Raw genomic sequence first — 22,554 nt, forward strand, 5'->3', positions numbered from 1 at the left:
AGAGAGTAGTAGGGCAGGGTCTGATGCAGTGGTCATGTGATTTGGAGTTTAGTGTCCTCTTCAGTAGCAAGGCTATATGACACATGGATCTATAGCTTAACGTGGAGTCCAATATGAGCTCTCACCGGGAATCTAACCCAGGTCACCCACAACAAAGACACGTATCCTAACCATATGGCCGCAAGGGAATTTCGATGCAGTGGCGTACGCAGAATTTCCTGAACCCAAGCTTCCAAGTTCGTATAATTTTAGGTGTTTATATACACGGTGTTTCAAAACAACACCGACAATATTTGAGAGGTGATTCCTGACACCAAGATAAGACAAAAAGTATAGACCAACCTGGGTGCACAAATGCTTCCTTTCGGAGTTATTGGCTGCCAAAAATATGAAAAAAAAGAACTTTAAAGATCCATACCTCCAAAACTATGGGTCCTACTATCGTCGGGTCAAGAGTTTACTTAGAAACTAGTATGCGCCCTATCCAAATATCCAAGTTTCAAAATCCTGCAGTACAATTTTTATGAAGGAAGTTTGGCTACGGGCGTATAATTTGAAGTACTCACCAACTATCTATATTTTTAAGGTGTAAAAACTTTTATATAATCTTTAATCAGTATTTAGGATAAGTTCTCTAATTAACACAACAACTGTTAGGTTAGGTTCCCGCTAATTTATTATCTGCTGAGATAGTTTACAAACATATCTCTTATAACATACGAGCGCCCAATGCCTACATATGTTTCTTGCCTTCAGCTATTTATTGTCACTTTTACACAAGTATAATTACAACTCTTACGAACTCCTTACTTTACTTCTATCAATCATTTCTCATTTCTGCTAATTCTCTTTTATCTAATTCCTCTCTACATCTAACTTCTTTCAAGTTCCATTTACTACTTATCAATTAACTAAACTTCAATCTGTCTAAACTCAAAATCAATAACTGTTTTTAACCACATGAAAAACTCTCGTCCTCCTTTTTTTCGTCTGGCTAGTGCTATTTTTTAAACATTTCTAACCTAACGTTCTACACTAATTTTCTACTACTAACATATATAAAAATTGTTGCGTGAGTACTTTAGGATTTTGAAACAGTTTATTTTGGGGGGTGGGGGATAGGACACATATTAGTTCCTAAGTGAAGTCTTAACCGACTACAGTAGATCCCATACTTTTCGAGCTATGAACCTTTAAAGTTCATTTTTCATGTTTTCGACAGCCTATAACTCCGAAAGGAAGCATTTGTGCACCCAGATTGGTCTATACTTTTTGTGTTATCTTGGTGTCAGGAATCACCTCCCAAACATTGTCGGTGTTGCTTTGAAACATTCTGTATACAAACCAAACCCACTTCGCGTATGCCTCTGATGCGCGGGAAACTTTCAAAACTTTTAGAACAAAGAAACGCGATTTTTTTTTTTTTTTTTTTTTTTGGAACCTAAAATTAATAAACTTGAAGATAATAGTAAAAACAGAAACATTCGGGACATATAAAGACATCAACGAATTCAAGAAAGGCTATCGACCTCGCGCTTATGTATCAAAGAAAGTCGACGAAACAATTCTCACTGATACAGATAACATCTTGAATACATTGAAAGATTTCTTTGACGATTTGCTTAACACGCAATCAAAACACAGCAGAAGCGTATATTCCAGAGCCTAACCCAGCGTTTCCCAACCGGTGTGCCGTGAATAGGCCGCTGATGTGCCGTGAGGAATCGAAACAAAATTATTAATTTTATCCACTATGAATCTACAATTTTAAGTTTCATACCGTGTTACTGTTCTGTACATTTCTAATGTTGAAAAAAGTATGTGTTATCATTGTTATGAGCATTATTGCTTCTTTATTGTTGCAGACTATTTCGTAACTTGAAAATTTAAAATATCATTCAATCCTTTCGACAAATTACTTACATTTGTGTTTTAAAAGTATTAGAGATTTGTTTGTTCGTTCGTTATTTAGTGACCTAAGGTTGGATACAGTTTTTAAAAAGAAAGCGCATTTTTAAAATCCTGAGTCCAATATTTCATTGCAATTGTTTTCTATTTTTAAATTAGAATGAAAGATAAGCATAATGATTTACCACGGGGAAAAACCAGTGATCGAGCTTTCTTCTCTGTGAGAAGGAGATCAATAATCACAGAAAAATATCACTGTGTTTTATATTTACAAATAATAATATCTATAAGTGTGCCATGAGAATTCAAGTAACACCCGTAGTGTGCCGCAAGTTGAAAAAGGTTGGGAAACGCTGGCCTAACCTCTCGGAAGTAGAAATGACTATGAAGAAATTAAAGAAACACAAATCTCCGAGTGTAGACGAAATTGCGGCAGGCTGTTAAGATTTCTACAACCTTTATTAAATCATACTGTTTTATATATTAGATCTGTACGAGCATATTGGATTTTATTTTTTTCTGTCTATTTTGAACTAATGTTCAGTCTAAGAGAACCAAAAAGAATCACTAGTGATCCGCGGACCAAAATTTGAGAAACGACTATATAGAGTATTCACTCATTAGCAGGGGTCCTCCGAACAACAGACAGCCAAATTTCCCAGTCCAATATTGAGGTGAGTTACATTGAGGTTGCCAAGCATGAAGCACTGACTACAACCATCAATTCTGCGGAACAGTAAGAAACAGCTTATATAAAATTGTCTGTTGTCTGCTCACGCACGCTAACATCCGTAAATGGTAAACATGGAAAGCCTTCTATAGCTCTGTGACTCGGATGGAACGCACTTTGTTGTAAATCTATGAGTGAGGTTGTGTTCGCACACGAACAATTGTTCAGTCTGAAGGATATCAGTCGGAGGCATACGAGGTGGGAGGGTAATAGTTTTGTTCACTTTCTTTCTTTGGATGTGACAAAAAGGCGTAAATGTTTGTATACACATGAACTAAACCTTCAACCTCAAAACCTCAAGGCCGCCACTATCAGCATTGTTACTAGCAAGCAAAGTTCGCCTGCATGTGTTTCTTACTAGTTTCAATATACAGGGTGTCTCAAAAGTCCCCTGACATAGAGTAACTGTTATTATCAGAGTTACAACAAAATGTAAGAGGGGAAATCGTCTTCAAATGTGATGTTTTCAATCTAAGTAAAGGATGTTTTTAAATCAGACGAACCGTTTGGGCTGTGCACTCTTTATGCACAAAATGTTAAATGAGAATGCAACGTTGCCATTTACCGGTAGGTGGATAAATTTTGTAAGAGTATGGTGAATGGGGACATGTTTGAAATGGAGACTAGCTATCAACACATTAGCGTCAAAGACAGTAACTTCATTCACTAACGGTTGTGGGTTCCGGTAAATGGCAACATTGCATTTTCATTTAACATTGAACGCATAAAGAGTGTACAGCCCAAACGGCTCGTCCGATTTTAAAAATTCTTTCACTTTAGATTGAAAACATTATGTTTGAAGACGGTCTCTCTTCTTACATTTTGTTGTAACTCTGATAATAACAGAGTTACGCTTATGTCAGGGGACTTTTGAGACACACTATAAACGATACTTCTCGGGTGCTTGTGCAAAGGAAGTTAAACCCAAGATACGTTTTTGAAAAGAAAAAAAAAGAATTGCAAGTTTAACATGTTGTTAATTTCTTACCACAGAATACACAAGTTCATAACTTCGGTACAAGTTTCAATTTGACTTAGTCCCCTACATATACGTGGAGAAAATATTTTTCTTTTTCTATATATAAAAAAGTGATCGCGACGAGTGGTGAAGCTTCGCCTAGATTTTTTCAATTTCATCAACCAATAGAACGCGAAGGTATGTCCCAGTCGTCAACCCCTATGCATGAAATTTTGCCAGTGTCGTCTCTAGCGCTATATAGAGAACATGTCCTAAGGTATGAGTACCGTTTAGTTACGTTTTGTTGTTATTATTGTTGTCGTTATGTTTTTGCTATTATTGTTGTACCATTTAATTCGAATAATTGTTATTGTTCGTGTTATAATCCTTGAAGTGCTGTTTTTGTCGCTCGGTTTGGCTTGTCTTCTAAGTTTGGCAACGTTGTTTCTGTACTTCTTCTGTTACACTTTTTCTCAAGTGTGGGTTCGGAAGGCAGCTACACGAATCGTACCGAATTCTTCCGATGCATCACACGTAACGGCAAGGTTACTTTGACGTAACGGAAACCAATTCTATGATTCGTGTAGAGCCTAGCCTTCACGAATGGGCGCAGTCGCTCTAGTGATACATAACTGGAAGTGACTGGAAATGGAACTCTGTGACTTAGCACCCGAGATTTCTATCGGTGGTGGAGGTGATAATTTAGAAGTCCATCTTATAATCAGGAGTGTCATTTTGAGAAAGCCAAGGGGAAATTTCTCTCCCTGAGTTTGAGAAGTCTATACTTTTTAATCAATTATATAATAAAAAAAAATGACACTCTTACATCTATCGAGCATCTCCTCCCCTCCGGGGCGAAACTCGAAATAACGCTACAGCTCGTAATATAATATTTGAGTTACGCTTCGTATTAGGAATATCTTAATGATGCACGAAAAAGTAGGTAAAGAGTCGTTTTTTTTTCACGTTAAATGAGAAAAAATCTGTCAGTAACGAAAAGTAAACGTAAAGTCTTATCAATACATAAGTTTGTATACTTATCAATAAGTTTATCAAGCTATGCAAGAATATATTTACAGATATATTCTTCTAGATGTAATTTTATATTCATTCAAAGATTTGGAAATGAATTTAAATACGTATTCCAATTTAAGATACATGTAATCAAATAGGCCTATGTCTGTCTAAATCCACATTAAGTGTAATATTTAAGAAAAAATAAGAAATTTATTACGAAAGGGCATGTACAGTACATGTAATAGTGATAGGTACTACTACTAGCATTAACGGTTCCTCGTAGAGAAGACTGTAAATAAATTCAAAAATCCTTTACTGTAGTAATGAATTATAGTTAAAATATGACAATAGGCACCGGTGGGATTCGAACCCACGATCTCCTGTTTACTAGACAGGCGCTTTAACCAACTAAGCCACGGCGCCACGGTTTTACTGGGTTCTATGAAAACTATCTTGTGGTTGTGAACACCTGTTAAAGACTGTTCATGTCTAGTGAATCATGAAATGCTTCCTCTTGGTTAAAGATGTTACCAAGGTCGTACTGAGAATGGGGGACTGGAGTTGAGCCCAGAAGCTCCTATCTATAAATGCCAAGATTACGTTATATAAAATGACAATTTGGATAATTTTGCCTTCGGTGCGTGCGGTCCCGGGCTCGATTCCCGGTGGAGGGAACTCGGTTGAAAAAGTGTAAAACGATTTTCCAGGGAAGCTGCTTCCTTCCTTCCCTTCCCCCGGATAGTGTGCTCACCGAGGGACATCATCCCTCCTACGTGACGGACTAAATAGTCATAGATGCCGAAAGCACAGAAATCTAAATCCTAAATCCTAAAAAAATTGGATAATTTTGAAGATTGCGTATTTCATAAACATGTCAAGAGAACTCGAATATAGGCCTCAACATTGTCGCCCGCAGGGGGAAGCGGTACCTCTTGGGGAAGGAGCAAGTGAAGAAGTAGAGAAATTATGGGGAGGCATCAGTTATTATTATTATTATTATTATTATTATTATTATTATTATTATTATTATTATTATTATTATTATTATTATTATTATTATTATTTCTAAACCGAAAAGTAATAGTTGACCAACAGTTCAACATTCTTGTCTAGGAGGAAAGTTGATGTTACCAGGAGTCGTCCACTCTCTTGCCCCTCCTATTGTCGTCACTGTTCACTAGTAACACCGAAAATTCCATATGTCGACTGGGAATCAGTTCCGAGACCATGAACATCAAAGTACACTATATGCCAAGATTACTTCGTATCCTGATTTAACCAATTTCAATAGAACAAACACGTTACAATATTCTTTTCCCAGATAGGTTTGCAACAATATTTGCTAACACTAATGAATGCTAATGACCTGACATTAACAGAAGTCATTACGTGTAAACGCATATTCATAGAACCAGTTACCAGAGAAAGATGGTTATTAATAGGAAATGCTCGTAACACCAGTGGCTAGGAGAGGTGGATGCACCAGTTTTTCGAGGTAAGAATGTGAAGGTGGAATTAATGACTGGTCCACGTGCATCGGCGGTGGAACAGTTGCATTCGAAAACAGCTGTCGACTCGCTTCTTCAGCCATGCACTGTCCACATGCACAACTAGAAATGCAGTTTCCCTGCAAGTTAGAAGAAGAGAACTTCACGTGAACACAAACGCTTTGTTCTGTCCTTTCTTTCAAAATTAAACCGCTTTATTATCTTCATCTGTTAGCACAGTTGCAAAACAACTGGAAAAGAATAGCAATTGAATGGAGTTTTTAGTCTACTTATATTTCACAAATTGATAAGATTTTTTCGTTCCTCATTTTTTTTATTCATTTATCCTTCTATATGCAAACTAATCTAAAGGTGGAAATAAATTAATTTCATGTGTTATAATTTTTGAATTAAATAATAAACTAATTGTCGAGCAAAACAAACCAATTTTATTTTAAAACTAATATCTTGTGACAGTTTCGCCAAATAAACGCTTGGCTTCATCAAACACTAGAACATACATGAGTGGGCCGTGATGGCTCAGTGGTAGAATGTTCAACTCTGGTGCGTAGGCTCCCTGGTTCGATCCCAGTTTGCGTCAAGTGGGCTTTGTGAGGAACAAACACCGTGTGAATAGGATTTCTCGGGTTATCTCGTTTTCTCCCACTTTCTTCATTCCATGATTTCATTCGATTCTCATCATTACCATCTCCTTTAGCATAGCCGGCGTAACTATGTCATTTCATATAACATACATGTAGAGACCTGCACGGGCCGAATTTTTCGGCCCGAGCCCAATCCAGCCCGAACGTACCTAGGCCCGGCCCAGCCCGGGCCCGAAAAGTTTTGGAGATTTTCGGCCCGAGCCCGGCCCGGCCCGATAAGTTTTTAAAAATTCTTGGCCCAAGCCCGGCCCGGGCCCGATAAATTTTAAAAGTTTTTGGCCCGACCCCGGCCCGATAATTTTTTTAAAAAAATTAGCTCGAGCCCCAATCTTTCTCAAAATTTAGTACTAAATTTGACCGAACCCTCAGAAACATTTTCTAAACTTTGGTTCACAACCTGACGCTTGCCTCCCGAATGGTACCATTGCCTCCTAGAATTTTGCCTGTCATCGAGAGAACAAAAACTCCATTCCCTGTAATAAAAATCTAACCTTATTGATTTTTAGCATAAAGTGAAGATGGCAATATTGTTGAGCGACAGGCAAAACATTCCCACCCCTCCTTTTTATATTTTGAGTTCAGTGAAGGTCAAGGTCAGAGCTCAATTTACCGCATAATGCCTGCAATCCTCTATAGTGGAAGTGGAACCGCTAAGCAACACAAAATGTAAATAGCTATTGCATTCTTTGTAACATTTTTCATGGACACACTTCTTCAACGTTTGGCTTTATTCCAATTATCGTTTAACGAAAGTAATTAATTATTAAAGAATTGCAATTGATCGGCCCCAGCCCAGCCCGACCTCAAGAGAAATTAGTGTCGGCCAGCCCAAGCCCGGCCCGGCCCAAAGAAATAACAGTGTCGGCCCGCCCAAGCCCGGCCCGGCCCAAAGAAATAACAGAGTCGGCCCGCCCAAGCCCGGCCCGCGGGCCGGGCCGGGCTTCGGGCTTCGGGCCTCGGGCCAGCCCCGGCCCGTGCAGGTCTCTACATACATGACAATTATCAACAGATTAAATAAATACTAAGAGGCAACTAAAAGTTCTCGTAATCTGATTGATAGCTGACAGTTGATACCTTACAGCAGCATTGGGGGCGCGGTGGCTCAGTGGTAGCCGGTGGGTGTAGCCGAGCGGTCTGAGGCGTTAGGCTGATGGTCGTGAGGTGAAGCCCATTGGGGGTTCGAGTCCCTCTGAAGAGCAAGGGTGGAATTTTAACTGTCCTCGATGCTTCTGTGTTCGTGTCCCTGTCGTGTCTAGTAGTCCTGAAAAGTGGTTGAAGTAGAAAATAAGTCAGGAAGTTTAAAAAAAAAAAGTGGTAGAGCGTTCACCTCCGGTGCTTGGGGTCCTTGGTTCGATCCCAGCTCGTGCCGTGTGGTGGACAAACACCGTGCTCGTGGGTTTTCTCGGGGTTCTCTCACTTTCATCATTGCACCATTTCACTCACCATCACCGTCTCCTTTAGCCTACGTGGTACGTAAAACTTAAAGACTTCATTTCATTTTTTTTTTTTTTTTTTTACCTTACAGCACCAAAACAAATACAAAAGCTTCTAAACCCCTGCTCAGACTATACACACACACATTCAATGACTAAGAAGGGGTCACGGTGGTTCACTGATAGAGTGCTTGCTTCTGGTGCATGGAGTCCCTGGGTTCGAATCCTGATCACGTAAGTTTGGAGGGGGGCAATACTGTGTTCGTACGTTTTCTCAGGTACTCCTGTTTCCTCCCACGTTCACATTCCACCAATTCTTCCATCATCATTCACTTGTTTTAATCATCGTCTCCCTTAGCCTCAAGGTCATAATCGTTGGACGTTAAACTGAAAGCAAGATTTCAATGACTTATAATTTACTAGGCTGAATTTACAAATATATATATATATATACTTCTATAATTATTTATCTCTTTAGATTTCTTAATAACTTATTCGACTGTTTACTAATTTTAATTCTTGAGCTCCAGTTCATCCATAGCCAGCTCTATCTTATGTGCATTTGCACCGGGTGGCATGTTTCGAGGGGCGGCAAAATCTGTCGTAACTACGTATATATTTTTAAAATAAATATTTCTTGTTGGAAATAGACTTCATGATGGCGGTAGTTAAATTTACTAAGCTGACCTTCTATTTGAATACTACATTCATAAATCATGTTTAGGTAGCATTAGTTACAGATCACATGGACAGTGCTAAAGCAAATGATCAAATGAATCCCAGCATGAATTGTTTGATTGTTGTCAAATATAAGAACTCAATTCTCGAACAGTAGCGAACACCTGTTCCATTTAGTTAGTTATCACAATTTTGATATGAAGACTAGTCTTGTCTTTGTCACAAACAAGTTCCTTATCATTGAAGGTGTAAACAAGTTTTTAAATTTTTGTTAACAGATGTGCAAGGAAAATCGAGAAATAAAGATAAAAATACTAGTTGCAGTGGAATTGCAAACTGATATATTGAGATTGAAGCTCGATATTGAATTCTAAAAAAGGATTACAATATTTCCTCTGGAAATGTATTTGCTTTATCTTTCACTAACATAATATATTATTATTTAAAGAAAAAATAGATACGACGCGATTGTATTTGTAGTGTTTAAGGCTTTCTGAGTGCGAGTGTGCTTTGCCTTCCCTTTGTCATTCATGATGGGACAGCATACTTAAAATGTGGGTTTTAAGATTCGTTCTTTCTGGAGAAGGAGAGCGACAAATTATGCCATTGCATGGGTTTGCAAATTATCTAGGGTAGGCCCTAAGTTCATCACATTATCATTTTCGATTTCAATGAACCTTCCCTTTTTCCATCACCTGACTATCCTTCTGTCTTCTTGGCTTAGCATCTTCAGATCTTCACCTTATCGTAAATCACCGCTTTACCTGTGCCCGTTAAGTGTTTGTAGATTGCATTTCTGTCTCTTAGCCTTATGTCGTCCATATGTTGTTTAATTCGCTCCTTTAGTTTCTTACCTGTTTCTACAACAGAGCACATATCACACTCACTGCATTGGATTCTATGGATTACTCCTTTTCTCCGTTTTTCTACCTCTTCTCCTTCTCCCTTAGTATCTCCAATAACCTCTTGCTTCCTTTCCTGTACGTCGATATACTTCCCATTTTCTTGAGCATTCTTTTTTTATTATTATTATGTCTTGTCTTTCCTCATACTTTCTATTCGTCACCACATTATTTTCTCCTTTGCCCTTTTATTTCCTAATTTTCCTACTTCCGTTTCATTTCATCTTCCTCTTTCCTTGGTCTCTCTTCTCCTTCTGTACTCTTGGTTCCTCTTATTGTATGTATTTCTCTTTAACTACTCATGGATTTTTTTCATATTTTCCTTTCTCACTATTTTCCTAATCCTCTCTTCAATGCTGTTAATGAAGTGTCTTTTTATGGAGTAGTCCACGTCACTTCTAGCATGACAGCAGTTAGAAGGAAATGAATACAACAAGAGGAAGTTGGAGATTAAAAATAAAGTTCATGGTCATTATATATATATATATATATATATAAGAAAAGCCGAAGAAGTGCAAGAGGCAAGAGAAGACTTTACACTCAAATCTTAATTAAACAAACCAATAAAGACCTGAAACCAAGGAAGATGCCTAAATGAACATGAAATGAATGAAATGAAAATGTCTTTATTGAAGCGGGCGAGGTTCAGCCATGGCTGCATGAAGTGTGGAACATAAAATTCACAAGTTGTATAAAATAATTAACAACGTTTATGAAGAAGTGGAGGTGTTTCCATACTTCCAGAAATCGACAACACCAGTGGCGTATTTAGGGAGGGGGCTTCCGGGCTTAAGCCCCCACCGAAATCTTACTTACTATAGTAAAATATATTAAATATCTTGCAGAATTTTCACATTTTCAGGCAAAGTCCCCCCCCCCGAAAGTTAGCAAAGCCCTCCCCGAAACAAAATCGTAAATACGCCACTGGACAACACCAAAAATGGCAGGCGTTGAGAGATGTGGTAATAAAAGTACGTAAAAAATATTAACAAAAATAATCTATAGAAGACTGGAATAGGGTTGCAATACGTTTCAGAATTTCTGCGATCAAATTGGAATCGACATCTGCATCCTGGCATCCCGAAAATTAATGTTGGGACGCATGAATGTCCCGGTTTGCGGCTCACAAGAGCAAAATAGTTTTTTCTCAACATTAAAAAAATGTGTATATATTCAGTTTGCGGATATAGTACATATTATAGTTGAGTACTTAAATATAGGTTATATGCACGGGTGCACGCGCCCACGGAGTGATCACCGGGACCGGACCTCCCAAAATTTCCTAATTCAACATACATTTACACAGTCGCTCAATAAAATTATTCTTGTCTAACAGGGAAATGATTGATCTTGCACTTCATCTGTACTCTTTCTCTTATATTTTTTTTCCTGAAAATATAAGTGGAAGTATTTTATAATTACTTATCGTCTTTTCGGGTGCAGAATAATATCCGTTTAATACTACGAGGACACCGTACATAGACGTAGTGGCTTGTAGTATTGGAAACCCCCCCCCCAAAAAAAAGCTTGGACCCCACCCAACAAAAATTTCTGGGGGCGCGCTTGGCAACATGTGTGACACGTTGCAGAATCTGAAGAGTTATCGTTTGAAAGGCTTCCTCCATATTTTCGCGCAATTTTTTATCTTTCCTGCACTGACGATCAGAAACGCTTCACTTGACCATCTCCACAAGTCATTAGTCAAGTTCAGAGCCAAATCCAGCGGTCTGGGAGTTGTTCATTAAGGAAATTACGCACCTGAATATATTGAATACTGGAATACAAACAATGCTTGAAAGCAGAGATACTAGACCAAGGATGTTATAAAATAGAGGATCTGCCCATACCACAAAATCGTGAAGCCATACGTCACACTTTCGCCACACCTACTCCGCCCGCTGCGCGCCATTAAGAGCAATGGTTAGAGCCAACAATCATGGCGGAAGCGAGAGTAGCCAATCAAACGTGCCGGATCAGACGAGGCTCGGTTGTTTGTTGGCTTCATTCAGTTCATATGTTGAAGATACGTATGGGCAGATCCTCTATTTTATAACATCCTTGTACTAGACAGTGCTGTCTGTGACTATGAAAACAGTGTTACCAATACCACAGTTAAACTTACACTGACAATACTTAAATCCAGGAGTACAGGGATTTCTCAGAGCCCCTGTATATCTATATCTATACCAAGTATCTTCGACATTAATTAAACCGATGAAGTAACATTACACTGCAATTTCAGCTGAGATACAAGTAAGTTACGTTAGATTTTCAGTGATCGATTCTTTATTATAATGCATCTGACGTCACTTTCACGTGCTACTGTTCTTCCTGACATCGTGATGCAAGTTAACCCATGGATGTGAAAATGAAATTATACTTTTTCACTAATTAGCACTGCAAGTGTTAGTGTTCTAACTTATTAACACTACACAATGTTAAATGAAGATGATGAGTTTCTGTTACTCATGAAAAGAGAAACAGTTAGTTCCTCTTATTTTATAATTCGTTCAATTCCCAGTACAAAACATACTTTACATGAGACGGTATAGCACAGGAAAATCAGACAAAAAAGGATAAAAACTTCGAAAAAGAAAATCCGCATAAGCTGGATTTTTGTGGAGACCTTTATCCTGATGTCCTCAGCATATCCTAAAAAAAATACTGTTGATTTGAGCCGTTTTTTTCGGGGTGGGGGTGGAGATGGATTCTAGTTTTTCGCAATTATCTCGAAAATTATCTATTTCTCGAAGAAAATTGCTATGAGGAATATTGTGAATTATAAAGTTATACAAAATAGTCCTTAGATTATTTTTCGTAGAATCAATCGTTTCAGACCTATAGATTGAATTATGTCTGAACAGAAATAGGTGTGAGCTCCTTCGTGGCTAAGCGGTTAGCGCGCGCGCCTTTGGCGTGGGAGACCTGGGTTCGATTTCCGGCGGAAACTTATGTCAGTAGGTTCACGTCTCATATAGCATCGCTGCTGAAAGGAACGCTAAACTGAAAATCAACCTTGAAATAGGGCGAAGTTTTTAACTTGAGACAGCAAACTATCTGTTAAAATAAGAATCGAACGAAATAAATATTCGAAATAAAGCTTAATATCTTGAGGGGAGGAATTTACTCGTGATAAAATTAGCCTGCTACGTCCCCCTTGGGAGTACGGTTGGGGACAAATTTGGAAATAAAAAAAAAACTAATTATTATTATTATTATTATTATTATTATAGATTCGGATTCTATGAGGAAACTTAAGTAAATTTTATTCGAAACCTTTTCCTCAATTCCATTCGTGATAGATGACGTTGTAATGAGTTCCTTTGATATTTGTTCAGTTGAGAGTCTCCTAGCAGTAGCGGATCTAGAAGATAAAAACTGAGGGGAGCAGCCAGACTCCAGAGAATAATAGGCATATCACGAGTTTACAATTTTTCTTGGGTCTTGCAGACGTTTCCAACTTTAACCCTCTCCAGATTGATATTATAGGTAGGTTGGACGTTGTAATTGTGGACCTCAACTATTGTTTTACATATTTCATAACAGAAAAATTGCAGATGAAACAACATCTAATGTTTCAAAAATTTTCCAATAAGAATAAAACGCTTACTATAAACTTTCAAAAATATAGAAATAATAGTTTCAATTATTTTTGTTGTTCAAAAAACAGGGGACGTAGCTTAGATCCACCAGTGCCGCACAAATCAGGAAAATTAGGAAAAAAAGAGGAAAAAAAGATAAACGTTCTTTTAAAAAATCGCCTATCAAAACATGAAGAGCAGAATAATATTAATAACGACTAAGCTTGGTCTCTGTCAATTCCAGGGCCAGCTGATACGCACGTTCTTTGCTAATCTCTGGCTTGAAATCATCGGGTACATATTTAGTTGAGAGAATACAGTGTGTCAATCACGCCCTTGTGCTATCACTTTCTGTTGAACGTAACTATATATTAAAATACTAATACTACGCGATGGTTCAGTGATAGAACATTCCCGACTGCTGCGTAGGATCCCTGGTTCGATTGCAGTTTATGACAAATGAGTTTAGTGATGGGCAAGCACCATGTGTGCAGGTTCTCCCGTTTCCCTCATTACGCCATTCATTCATTCATTCTCACCATCACTTCTCCTTCAACCTTCACGGCATAATCGTGGGACGTAAAACTTAAATAGCTTATATTGGAATGCTTTCTTTTTTCTTTCTTTTGCTTTTATTCATTTCCTTTCTAATGTCCAATTTCTGCTCTGAACAATTAAACACTACAATCGAAATATTGGGAAAGTTTCTTTGTTTAACAAGGCGCCGTGGCTTAGTTGGTTAAAGCGCCTGTCTAGTAAACAGGAGATCGTGGGTTCGAATCCCGCCGGTGCCTACCATTAATTTTAAGTTTCATTAATTTGCTGAGGGAAACCAGATCGTGGCTGTGAGATTCATGTTTATCTTCCTTACGTATAAATCTCACCACTGGTGTAAAACTACTTCCGTATTCGATTTTAATGTACACTACTTTTCAATCTGTTGAACTGTGAAACGAACTCTCCAGTCTGGCTCCAATCCAACAACAACAAATTATGCAGGAATTAGTGTCGCCCATGAGGTTTTCTCGTATCGTCACCTAAATTTTATAGAAATCTCCTCTGGTCTCGAATCTCTAAAAGCGTATCTCGTCTCAATATCTTTCTCGTCTCGTTTTGTAAATTAATGTATGAAATTTATGCCCAGATTTTTTTTCTCAAGATCATCTACAAGTTGTCATAATCCTTCTGGATCCACCGTGTGCGTGAGTTTTCTAGGGGTTCTCCCGTTTCCTCCCACTTTCTTCATTCCACCATTTCACTCATTTCTCATTATCACCGTCTCCTTTAGCCTAACCGGCATAACCGTGGGACGTAAAACTCAAAGATTTCATTTCATTTCATTTTCCTTCTGGGTCACGAAAAGTCAAAAAAAAAAAAGTGTAATATGTAAGAACAATTAAACTATATTTATTATTCGAATATATTGTTTGATGACTTCCGTATCTTTAAATGTTGATAAATGTTCTTCATTTTGTTCGTCCAATTACTTTATCAATTGATAGTTTTTATACTATGAATAAGATGACAATAAAACAGTGTTTGATTAGGATTAGGAATTCCTGGGCTTTCAGATCTAAGACAATTTAGCCCGTCACAGATATGAGGGATGACGTCCCTTGGCAATCACAATGACCGGGGAATTGCAGAGGAAGGAAGGAAGCGGCCTGGGACATTATGTTCCGTACCATCCCTACATTTGCCTGATTTGAATTAGGAAAACGTCATTCAGGATGGCTGGCCTGTAAAAGCTATTACACTTTTCCGACCGAGTGTCCCTACCGGGAATCGAACCCGGGACCGCTCGCACTGAAGGCGATAGGGTTTGCGATTACTCTACACGGGGCCACAAAACCGTGTTTGAGTTCTAAAACGTGAATCGACTAGTGTTGCCATGAAATTGGAAGATTTCCTCATGTCGTGTCGAAAACGGGACGAGAGTTCTAATGTTATTTGTCTCGCCTCGAATTTAAAATGTGCTTCTAGTCTTGTTTTCGAGATGAGACGAGACGATGACTTGCTCGCCTCGCGGCAATACTAATTAATTCCTGTAAAGAGGTCAGGGTGTGTGCTCAGTACTGCATATTACTTTCATGGGTGTAGAAGTCAAGAAAATATTGAGCCCGATGCACACCCAAAAATTTTTCTTGGAAGAAGTTCAAAGTTTTAGGGGGTGGGTCAAATACTATAATACACTTCACATACGTATTATTGAACGAGTGTTATTCTCCACCCAAAAAGAGGATAAGTAATTGTTATGTACTGCTACACATGATGGAACTACGTTGTTTTACAAAAGAAAGAAAGAGTACAGATGAAATGTAAGATCAGATCTTTAGGCAACACCAATCATTTCTCTATTAAATAAATCTAGTTTTATTAATAATGTGCAAAATGTATATCGACGTATAAAGTTTTGTGGGCTCTGGACCCAGTGGACCTCTGCGTCGGTACTCTCCTGATGGAGCCTTAAGTTCTGAACACAATCCTTCGACTTTCAAGGTTTGTCCCCAAAGAGGATCGACTTTTACTCTTTTATATTATACTAGCAAACGCCCCATGTGCTACTGTTCCTTTTTCTGCCTCTTTAATACAGTATTTGTCTACACTCAACATTTTGAACAAAATTCGAAGATCTCATAAGTGCATCTTAATAAATCTTCCCATCACTTTTTTCTTTCCTTTTAGAATAACGCTATAGAATGTCCTTCATTATTTTAAATGAAGAGTCCAAATACTAAATTTCATTACTCTTGCGTTAAGGGATTCCACGTCGAACTTCCAAAAATCCTTCCTTAGTGGTATATTACCTCACAAATCCTGTACCCTGTGCAAATGTTAAATTTCTACCTTAAACGGTTTGGCCTGGGGTTGATCAGGGTAGTCAATTAGGACTTCTTTTATACAGGGTGTTTCAAAACAACACCGACAATGTTTGGGAGGTGATTCCTGACACCAAGATAAGACAAAAAGTATTGACCAACATGGGTGCACAAATGCTTCCTTTCGAAGTTTAAGCTGCCGAAAACGTGAAAAAAATGACCTTTACAGGTCCATAGATGCAAAACTATGGGACCTACCGTAGTCGGGTCAAGATTTCACTTAGGAACTAATATATGCACTATCTAAAAATACATGTTTCAGAATCCTAAGGTACTCACGTAGCAATTTTTGCAGAGGGAGTTTAGCTACGAGTGTATAACTTGAAGTAATCACCAACTATCTCTATCAAAATTGTTGTGGAAGTACCGCAGGATTCTGAAACTTGGATATTTGGATAGGGCTCATACTAGTTCCTAAGTGAAGTCTTGAACCGACTACGGTAGATCCCATAGTATTGGAGCTATGGGCCTTTAAAGTTCACTTTTTCATGTTTTCGGCAGCCTATAACTCCGAAAGGAAGTATTTGTGCACCCAAGTTGCTCTATACTTTTTGTCTTATCTTGATGCCAGGAATCACCTCCCAAACGTTGTCGGTGTTGTTTTGAAACATCTTGTATACACAGAGTGCGCCAGGAATGAACCGACAAACTTTGTATACGTGTTTAAGACCTCAATACAAGAAAAAACGTTTATCGTGACTTTGATCGGAAACGGTCAATTATGAAGATAGGGCCAATTTAAGGTAGCCACCCTCAGATAAATTCCCTAATTACCTTAAATTATTCCCATCTCCGTAATTAGCCATTTCCAACCAAAATCGCAAGTAAACTTTCTCTTGTATTTAGGTCCTGTACACGTATGTAAGGTTTATCAGTTCATTCCCGGAATAGGAGTACCTCGAGAAAATCCACGGGCACGAAGTTGTCCACCACAAACTTGCTTGGCCGGGGATCGAAACAGGAATCCGACACACCAGAAATAAGCGCTATACTCCTGGGCCAGCGTGCTCCCAGGAATTCGTAAAGTAAAATTACACGTAATTGTGTGTTTTCCACGGCGCTTTTTCATACGAGACTATTAAACCTGTCTCTGATTGTATGAGTGTCCCATTTTTTTTTTTTTTTTTTTTTTTGATATGTATAGTTATTGACGTTCCTGTGTTGTGTTGCTGTGGTAAATTTCCCAGCAGACGTCAAATTGATCATTTCATTTGTACTGTATTGCACATCCAAATTTATCTCACGCGGAATATAACAATAAAGTAAATGAGCAGTCAGTGCTTTTATTATTACTGTTACTATTACTATTACTATTATTATTATTATTATTATTATTATTATTATTATTATTATTATTATTATTATTATTATTATTATTATTATTATTATTATTATTATTATTATTATTATTATTATTAATTTTAAGTGAGAGCTGAAAATATGGAACATTGTCTTATTATTGCGCATTAGTCCTTGACAGTTTTGAAAAGAATATCCGGCCAAGTGTTTTCTGTTGTGTGATCCCAATTTGGACGCCATTATATCAGATAAGTTTGATGGAAAAACGAAACATTTCACTTTAAGAGGCCTAATCATTGCGAAATTAAAATACCGCTAATTTTGCTGTAATTATGTGATAACTTCAAATAGATAAAAGACAATGGAAATGTGGAACAAGAGAGCGCTAGACAATATTGATTGTATTTTGCATGAGGTACCGTTATCACGAGTCACCTAGTAGCTTTCCGTTTGCAGTAATTTAGAAAAGTCGAAAATAAATGCCGATTTTCAAAAATGGCTGGTAAATCGAAAGCAGATAAATGAGTCTTGATAACGGTATCTCATGTAAAATAATATTGTCTAGCAAGCTCTTGTTCAACTTTTCGATTATCTTTTTATCTATTTGAAGATATCACATGATTACTGTAAAACTAGCGGTATTTTAATTTTGCGGTATTTTATTTTAATGATTAGTGATTGGTTGTTGGTCTCACCGCACTAGTATCCTACTGCAATATAATTTCTACTAAAATAACAATTTCAAATAAAGATATCTGAATTTATCCTGCGTTTTATGATAAGAAACGCAATATATATATATATATATATATATATATATATATATATATATATATATATATATATATATATATATATATATATATATATATATAATATTTAAGAGCAGATATAGCTTTATTTCAGCCTCATCAGTACTTGAACATATAGTGTTTACTGCACATGCGTATGCGTTCGCGCGCTGACCCCGTTTATTTGAAATTGTAGAATGCAGTCTCATAGCGACTATGAGTGACCATAAATAATCTATCTTCGTCTTGTGTTATAAAACACAAAAGAGGACAACAGCAACAGAGGCAATCTCGTTTATATAACAATTTAAGAAAATACATAGTTCCAACATAGCAGTAGTCAGTGTCAGTGCGTATTTACTAACCAACCGTAGCCTTACATTTTGGAAACTTTGCGGGGACAGTAAGCTAGCAGATGATCTTGCTGTTCACGTCTCTTGCTGCCGACGCACAGAGTAATACGTTTCGCTTTGTTTACGTCTACTTTGTTCTTAGGCTGGAAAGACTTTATATACATTTGAGACACCCTGTAGTTTTAAACTAAAAATAAGTAAGATGTTTCATACTGTCATAAAATTACTAAATAATCGAGAAAAAATAAAGGAAGACAGTGCGTGAGGAAAAAAGTGATAAATTTCTAAACATTTGTTCGTCTGCTTGGTTTATTTGTTTACTGAGTTTTACTCTCTTCCTGAAACGAAAGCCAAAAATCCTGACCATGGCGAAAACAGAAAGAAAATACAAAAGTAACTTCGCTCGGTGTGTCATGAGCTGATCACGTGAACAAATTACCCAGAAGATTGTTGCGAAGGTAACAGCTGACGATAATAACAAAATTTTGACACAAATTACACATTTACTTGCAAAACATAGGGCTGTTATGTCTGTGACGCTGTCAACAGATGTCGCTAATTGAAGCATATCTTTTTCCATTTTTAATGAAATCTAGTAATTGAATTTGAAGTTTGTTTTCAACTCGTCTCGGAACGTAGCCAGGTCATTTTAGAGTTTCTATTAAGCGTTAACCTCCTTCAAAAACACGCTCGTTTACATTAGAATTGTCGTCATTGTAGCCAGATAAATAAAACTTGTTGCTATTGGAGTACTGTACATACACAACTCCTGAATACTTACGTTTGTTTTGTACACATTAAACATAAACTCTGCTTTGCTCGTACGCAGCAGAAGACACAATTGTCTCCGCCTGAATGCCACTGTTCTCCGATCACTTGGCACTGAATGAACATTTCTAGGACTTACGTAAATAGAAAACATCTGTGTGATCTGTTTCTAGCATCCAATTCAGCGAAAACTAAACAAAACACACTAAAATAAATTTTCAATTTTCGGCGAAGAGAAATTGAATGGTAAGTGGTTGTAGAGAACACTATCGTAAAAGTGTACTACGCGGGTGAATATTCACTAACAAAGGAAATGTGAAAAACCACATAGATTCAAATTTCATTAGAAATTTAAAACACGTTATAAAAGAAAACGAAAGAAAAAATCATTTCATAAAGCAGTCCGAGAACGTTGAAGGACATTTAAAATTTTCTGCAATTTTATTAAAGTCAATGAAGTGCAAGGAAAACATTATAAATGATAAAGGTAAAACTATTAAAAAAAAAAAATACGAGGAGGCTTTCAAATTTGAAATTAATTTTTGTGTTTAAGAATCTTATGTTGAAGTGGAATTTGATTTTAGTACCTCTTTCAGGAGTGAGACTATGGAGAGTGACCGAAGCTGCAACCAGTGTTTCTTTAAGAAAAAAAAAAAAAAAAAAATCCGGTGGGCACACTTAGTATTCGACGAGGGAGATACATATTATTTTCACGCAATACTATTCTATTCTATTCCGCTTTGCGAAATATTTTTTCTTTCGTTTTCTTCTTTTGTAACATGTTTTAAATTTCTAATGAAATTTGAATCTATATGGTTTTTCACATTTCCTTTGTTAATGAATATTCACCCGCGTAGTGCAATTTTACGATAGTCTTCTCCACAACCACTTAACATTCAATTTCTCTTCGACGAAAATTGAAAATTTATTTTAGTGTGTTTTTGTTTTGTTTAGTTTCCGCTAGATTGGATGCTTAGAAACAGGTCACGGACATGTTTTCTATTATAGACGTATTACTTTAGTCTCCTCTATGTTGTTGACTATGCATTGACAAATATGAAGTGAGTACATACCTTAGACCTATATATATATTAGAGGTCTGCACGGGCTCGGGCTGTAAATTTTTAAATATACAACCATATTTCTCGGACCTAACTTTGTAAATATACTGTACACCGAGATACAGAATATTGCACCGTTCTTTCTGGAGAACTTTTAAAGCACAACTCCAAGATTAAACATCTAATTGCTGTCAATAAAAATACAATTTTTGCGTTAGTTATTCAGTTTCTATAATTCGGGCTTATTTCGGACTCATTTGATTATTACACGAGTTCGGGCCGGGCTCAGGCTAAAATTACTTTACTATCCACCAAAACTTACCACAATAATTATTTCAATAAATTAAACTATTTTTTATTCCTTTTTAAACTTTAAACAAGTCTGGCCACAACACTTGTTATCATAAGATATCATACGGATTATTATCCCCGTTGCACTAAAACTAAATATACATAAACGTTATTGTTGAAAGATGTTGGTTTAATAGGAACAGTGGCGTATTTAGGTGGCTTCCGGGCTTAAGCCCCCCTCCCGAAATCTTACTTACTAAAGTATATAAAATATCTTGGAGAATTTTCACATTTTCAGGCAAAGCCCCCCTCCCGAAAGTTAGCAAAACCCCCCGAAACAAAATCGTAAATACGCCACTGAATAGGAATCTAGTAGATGATACATTTCTGTATTTTTTAATAGTGAAATCGGATCCACCTTTGGATACGGAGTTCTTTTTTTCTTTCTTTTCTTCTTCTTTTTAAGATTAGCGTTGCGTTGCAACTGCTACGTCTTAGGAAAGCCAAGTCGTTTTTTTTTTTTTTTTTTTTTACTAGTATTGAGGTCATGCACTTATCGTATTTGCGGTGAAATAGTAAGTACATGTACCTACAATACCTCTCTTATCATATTTATCAATGCATGAACTTACACGATGGATTGTGTAAGGTAGTTGACTATAGTACGCGGACACAAATTTTAAAACACAATTACATAGAAGCTTTTACAGATGAAAAATTCATAAGTTAATCTCAATTCGCTTTTGAAATATCCAATTTTTTTTCCTTTTAACTGTCTTTCGTAAGTCATTTTTAAAAGTGGTAAATTAAAAGTACAATCATAGACAAAATTTTAATAAATCAGTTTAACGCAGTCCGTGACAATATTTTGGCAAGTGAAAAGGTCTTGTTGCGCTTTCCAAAACAATATCTAATTCCAAATATAAAATGGAGAAATTTCTCTGAAATATGTATATTACATTATTTTTCTGGAGTATCACGTAAAATAACCTGAATTTTTGTTGGTACTAATAACCTTTCAAGGCGCGTACAAAATTGGCTAACCTAAAGCTACAAGTAGTATATTGCCTGGGAGTCGCGGTTGTCTTCTGCTATCAAACATCAAGTTAAAAGTATACTTTTGTTTGAAGTGTCTTTATTTCAAAGTTATAGATATAATAAGAAATGTTTATAGCGAAGAACATCTGTAAATGAAACAGATCTACCCGTATCCGAACAATTGCTGAGATCTCCTCCAAATATTGAGATCACCTTTTCATGGCACACTCTCAATATCTGTATTACCGCGCTTTTTATGAAGCCAGTGAACTCTGGGCATTCCTCGAATTTCCTATTTTGAGGGTTGGATATATTTATGTCATCGTCCATTTGAAAATTATGTGTACGGTTAAGAGTCTTCATCCCGGCGAAATTAAAATACCGCTAATTTTACAGTAATTATGTGATATCTTCAAACAGATAAAAGATAATTGAAATATGGAACAAGAGCGCCCTAGACAATATTATTTTGCGTGAGGTACCGTTATCACAAGTCACCTAGTGGCTTTCCGTTTTCAGCTGTTTAGAAACGCGAAAATAAATGCCGATTTTCAAAATGGCTCGAAATCAAAAGCAGATAAGTGAGTCGTGATAACGGTTTCTTATATAAAATAATATTGTCTAGGGCGCTCTTGTTCCACATTTCGATTACCTTTTATCTATTTGAAGATATCACATAATTACTGTAAAATTAGCGGTATTTTAATTTCGCCGG

At 37.0% G+C, this 22,554-nt stretch overlaps 2 non-coding genes across 2 annotated transcripts; one reads left to right on the plus strand and one right to left on the minus strand.

The window, feature by feature from the left end:
* Positions 1–4,962: 4,962 nt before the first annotated feature.
* Positions 4,963–5,036, minus strand: TRNAT-AGU (transfer RNA threonine (anticodon AGU)). Its single transcript has one exon. It is a non-coding gene; the product is annotated as a tRNA-Thr (tRNA).
* A 9,043-nt stretch (positions 5,037–14,079) lies between these two features.
* TRNAT-AGU (transfer RNA threonine (anticodon AGU)) lies at positions 14,080–14,153 on the plus strand. Its single transcript has one exon. It is a non-coding gene; the product is annotated as a tRNA-Thr (tRNA).
* Positions 14,154–22,554: the final 8,401 nt, after the last annotated feature.

The sequence above is a fragment of the Thermobia domestica genome, chromosome 2 (genome assembly GCF_964235325.1).
Source record: "Thermobia domestica chromosome 2, izTheDome1.hap1.1, whole genome shotgun sequence".
Taxonomy (NCBI): Eukaryota; Metazoa; Arthropoda; class Insecta; order Zygentoma; family Lepismatidae; genus Thermobia; species Thermobia domestica.